We start from the raw sequence: 5,926 nt of genomic DNA, 5'->3' as shown, positions 1-5,926 counted from the left end.
AACTCTGTACCACACATTTCTTTATACTGACAAGCTGCCTTACTACAGACATTAGTAAAATACAGCCATAACTCTGCCCATATATCTTGGGTCCAATTGGACAGCAACATTCTAGAGATGAGAAATGTGGGAACGCTGGTCTTGGTTGATCCATGAAAATGCCCAAAAGTAAGAGCTGTTTACCCATTAATGGAAGAACCACATTACCCACGATGCTAATACCGGAAAATACTGACATACCATATAATATACAAGTGAGTACCCCTAGAATTGACTACAAACTAAATAAAAGTATATTATGCTGTGCTCTTGAAAAACTAAAAGGAATCTCTCAAGAAAATCTATAGGCCTGGAACATAAACCTGTTCTCTTTCTGGTTTAGATATTCACAATTAACCTACTACTTGGCGAACCACACAGACACACTATATCCTTGCTTTACAAACTATTATTGCTTCCTAATGACACTATACTTCTTCTAAACATCCCTGGAATAGGGAATTATGCCTAGACCTTGACAGTAAAGCATGACTCAAAGCTTTAAAAATAGCTAGAAGAGGCTCAAGTCTCAGCTGGGATAAATTAAATGCATTATAAACTTTTAGGAAGATGGTATCTGGCTCCTGCTTGTCTGAATGTCAATTACCCAACTTCTAGCGATATATGCTAAAGGGGATGTGGAGATGTAGAAACTATGTTGTACATTTGGTGGACATGACTGAACCTGAATTCTTTTTTGGTCTGAAATATTGGCAATTATGGGAGATGTTTTGGGTAAAGCAATTTGAAGCGATCCTAGTATTTTATTATTTCATTCACTGCCAGAAATGTATAACCCAGCCATACAGTCCCTACTAATCATAATGTTGAATGGGGCAAAGAGCATTATTCCTCGCCATTGGAAGGAACAAACAATTCCTACTAAGATAGAATAGAATTGATAGGTATAGATACTGGACTAATTCTATTGGAACGTTATCACTACATGTGGGCAGATACAATAGAGGAAAAAACTTTTTTTAATTATTAATTTTGCACTCTCCACCTCAAGGTTCACTTTTATTAAATATGTATTGAACTTGACAACATGCTTAATATCATTAAAAAAACAAAGGGTGTTCCAGCCCTAAATGGGAATATAACTGTGGAGGCGAGGATTCTTCCTCTTTCATCCGCAGGCTACAATAAAACATAATTTATGCTTACCTGATAAATTTATTTCTCTTGTGGTGTATCCAGTCCACGGATCATCCATTACTTGTGGGATATTATCCTTCCCAACAGGAAGTTGCAAGAGGATCACCCACAGCAGAGCTGCTATATAGCTCCTCCCCTAACTGCCATATCCAGTCATTCGACCGAAACAAGCCGAGAAAGGATAAACCATAGGGTGCAGTGGTGACTGTAGTTTAAATTAAAATTTAGACCTGCCTTAAAAAGACAGGGCGGGCCGTGGACTGGATACACCACAAGAGAAATAAATTTATCAGGTAAGCATAAATTATGTTTTCTCTTGTAAGGTGTATCCAGTCCACGGATCATCCATTACTTGTGGGATACCAATACCAAAGCTAAAGTACACGGATGAAGGGAGGGACAAGGCAGGCTTAAATGGAAGGAACCACTGCCTGTAGAACCTTTCTCCCAAAAATAGCCTCCGAAGAAGCAAAAGTATCAAATTTGTAAAATTTTGAAAAGGTATGAAGCGAAGACCAAGTCGTCGCCTTGCAAATCTGTTCAACAGAAGCCTCATTCTTAAAGGCCCATGTGGAAGCCACAGCTCTAGTAGAATGAGCTGTAATTATTTCAGGGGACTGCTGTCCAGCAGTCTCATAGGCTAAGCGTATTACGCTCCGAAGCCAAAAAGAAAGAGAGGTTGCCAAAGCTTTTTGACCTCTCCTCTGTCCAGAGTAAACAACAAACAGTGTAGATGTTTGGCGAAAATCTTTAGTAGCTTGTAAGTAAAACTTCAAAGCACGGACCACGTCCAGATTATGTAAAAGACGTTCCTTCTTTGAAGAAGGATTAGGACACAATGATGGAACAACAATCTCTTGATTGATATTCTTGTTAGAAACTACCTTAGGTAAAAACCCAGGTTTTGTACGCAGAACTACTTTATCTGAATGGAAAATCAGATAAGGAGAATCACATTGTAAGGCAGATAACTCAGAGACTCTCCGAGCCGAGGAAATAGCCATCAAAAACAGAACTTTCCAAGATAAAAGTTTAATATCAATGGAATGAAGGGGTTCAAATGGAACCCCTTGAAGAACTTTAAGAACCAAGTTTAAGCTCCATGGGGGAGCAACAGGTTTAAACACAGGCTTAATTCTAACCAAAGCCTGACAAAAAGCTTGAACGTCTGGAACTTCTGCCAGACGCTTGTGCAAAAGAATAGACAGAGCAGAAATCTGTCCCTTTAAAGAACTAGCTGATAATCCTTTTTCCAAACCCTCTTGGAGAAAGGACAATATCCTAGGAATCCTAACCTTACTCCATGAGTAATTCTTGGATTCACACCAATAAAGGTATTTACGCCATATCTTATGGTAGATTTTCCTGGTGACGACTCCGGTACCATTTAAAAACAATAAACTCTTGATTGAAGAAAAAACTAACTATATTACACCACTTTCCTCTTACTACGTCCAGCTATGTTGAGAGTTGCAAGAGAATGACTGGATATGGCAGTTAGGGGAGGAGCTATATAGCAGCTCTGCTGTGGGTGATCCTCTTGCAACTTCCTGTTGGGAAGGAGAATATCCCACAAGTAATGGATGATCCGTGGACTGGATACACCTTACAAGAGAAATACTCTTTCTACAGTGTTGGGCACAAAATCCTAGATTGAATGACTGATTCCATATCACTTCCAGTTTTGTTACTTGATGTACTTTGTAAGATTTAGGGCTAGATTACGAGTGGCGCACTAACCGTCAATCTAATTTATCGGTTTAGCTCAACCTCAGAGCTGTCGTTAACTTATGATAGACATAAAAGACTTACAAAATACAACAAATATACATTTAACAGTACAGTTACACTCATTAACCATGTCTGATAAAACTTATTAAAAAAAATGCACTAAAAAGTTTAAAGGGCTCAAAGATATGAGATCTCAGATGTTAAAAAAAAAAAAAAAAAAGGAATGCAAAGGAGTGATACATGCATACACTTGTCTAAATATGCATATGCATATGCATGTGTGTGTCTGTGTATATATATATATATATATATATATATAAATCCAGAAGAAAAAAAGGCACTCACTGTTCACAATAAAACGTAGCTTTTAATAAATATCAAAAAGTCATAACGTTTCGGTGTTCACAAAACACCTTTGTCAAATGTCATAAAGTTATAGACAACCTAATGCCCAACAACTCACCTCATTAGGTTGTCTATAACTTTATGACATTTGACAAAGGTGTTTTGTGAACACCGAAACGTTATGTCATTTTAACTTTTTGATATTTATTAAAAGCTATGTTTTATTGTGAACAGTGAGTGCCTTTTTTTCTTCTGGATTTGTGGATTTCGTTAAAGTGCACCCTGGCTGCTGTACAGACTGTTTGATGTGCTGATCCGTTTTGGGATACTATATATATATATATACACACACACATACATTTATACACACACACACACGTTTATATGTGTGTACATATGTATTTATGTGTGTATATATGTATTTACTGACATACAATAATGTGCAAAAGTCTTAGATTAGCTCAGAACAGCCATTAGATTTCCTTTGCTGTTTTAGCAAAGTTTTAATGACCATCCATATTTATTTGTCGGAAATATGTGCACAAAATATAAAAAAAATATTTTCTAAATAAAAATGGCTTCTTTGGCACAAAGCACATCTTGAACTCTTTTGGGGAGACTGCCACCAAAAGAGTTCAAGCCCTTCCCAGAGTTCTTTAGAATTAGGTTGTCTTTTATTTCTTTCTCTGTCCAAGTGATCCCATACTGCTTCTATAATATTCATTATAAGAAAACTTGCAGGAGCACAGTGGTTAGGGTTAAAACATAGACTTTATTAGGAAATCTCCAGGGTGTATAAACCCTGAGGGTAAAAAACAGTACAATCTGTGCAAATTCAGACAAAAATAAGTGGCATGAATGGGTTAGCTGCAGAGGAGAGGCCATCAGTCGCGGTGGACAGATCCTAGTAAATGGAAGGAGGACTCTGAAAGGAGCTGCTGGAGGGCAGCATACATCAGGGACTGGTTGCAGCAACCCGGGCACTTGTGCAGCAGAGAGGACACACAAAGAATTCATGCTGCACATGAAGTAAGCTGGAAGGAGTGGCTATACTAAAGTCCAATAGATTCCTGAGCACACACTATCCTGGAGTGGTGAGTTACATAGTAACCATAATTTAAGTGTGTTTCTAGTTAAACATAAATATTTGTGATAACACAGAGGGAGGCAGGGCATTTCTACCTCAGTAAACGGTATTGGACTGTTTTACACGCATCTGGGTACCTGTTAAGGACAATTTATCATTCTTATAATTTTTGGTGCACACACCCTACATATTCCCCATTCATTGTTGACTATGTCTGGACTCTGTGGAGGCAAGTCCATGACTGTCAGGGTTAATTAGCTGTTTTTCTTTCCAAATATGATTTCACTGAATTAGCAGTTTGCTTGGGATCGTTATCAAGCTGAAAAATTAAACCATTCCCAATCAGGTGCTTTCAAGAAGGAATGGCATGATGAATAAAAATCTGTCTGTATTTTCAGCATTCATGATCCCATTAATTTGGACAATATCGCCAACACCACTGGCAGAAATGCAGCCCCAAACCAGGACAGACTCTCCACCATGTTTCACTGAAGGTTGCAAGCACTTTTTCTTCTATCTCTCTCCAACCATTCTTCTCACATATTTTCGATGATTGGACACAAAAATTTCAAACTTGGATTTGTCACTACATAATACTCTTTACCACTGATGCAAAAGTATGATTTTATGTCTGTCAAATTCTGTGATATTTGGCATTTTGAATTGAATGATGTGATTGAAAGTTGGTCTTAATAGCAAGCTTACAATGAATTAAACTCATACCACATGGGTATGTTATGCTCAAGCATGTATTGCACAAACCTGGTGTAATAAGGAAATTTATGCTTACCTGATAAATTGATTTCTTCTATGATACGACGAATCCACGGATTCATCCTTTACTTGTGGGATATTATCCTCCTGCTAACAGGAAGTGGCAAAGAGCACCACAGCAGAGCTGTCTATATAGCTCCTCCCTTGACTCCACCCCCCAGTCATTCGACCGAAGGTATAGGAAGAAAAAGGAGAAACTAAAAAGTGCAGAGGTGACTGAAGTTTTTAAACCAAAAAATATAATCTGTCTTAAATTGACAGGGCGGGCCGTGGACTCGTCGTATCATAGAAGAAATCAATATATCAAGTAAGCATAGATTTCTTCTATAAAATACGACGAGTCCACGGATTTATCCTTTACTTGTGGTATACAATACCAAAGCTACAGGACATGGATGAACGGGAGGGACAAGACAGATACCTAAACAGAAGGCACCACTGCTTGAAGAACTTTTCCCCCAAAAATATCCTCTGAAGAAGCAAAAGTATCAAATTTGTAAAAGATATGAAGGGAAGACCAAGTCGCAGCCTTACAAATCTGTTCTACAGAAGCATCATTTTTAAAAGCCCATGTGGAAGCCACCGCTCTAGTGGAATGAGCTGTAATTCTTTCAGGAGGCTGCTGTCCAGCAGTCTCGTATGCCAAACGGATGATGCTTTTCATCCAAAAAGAAAGAGAGGTAGCCGTAGCTTTTTGACCTCTACGTTTTCCAGAATAGACAACAAACAGAGAAGATGTTAGACGGAAATCCTTGGTCGCTTGCAAGTAAAACTTCAAGGCACGAGCCACGT

The sequence above is a fragment of the Bombina bombina genome, chromosome 5 (assembly GCF_027579735.1).
Source record: "Bombina bombina isolate aBomBom1 chromosome 5, aBomBom1.pri, whole genome shotgun sequence".
Classification (NCBI taxonomy): Eukaryota; Metazoa; Chordata; class Amphibia; order Anura; family Bombinatoridae; genus Bombina; species Bombina bombina.
The sequence above is the reverse complement of the archived record's forward strand: the minus strand, read 5'-3'. Positions refer to the sequence as shown.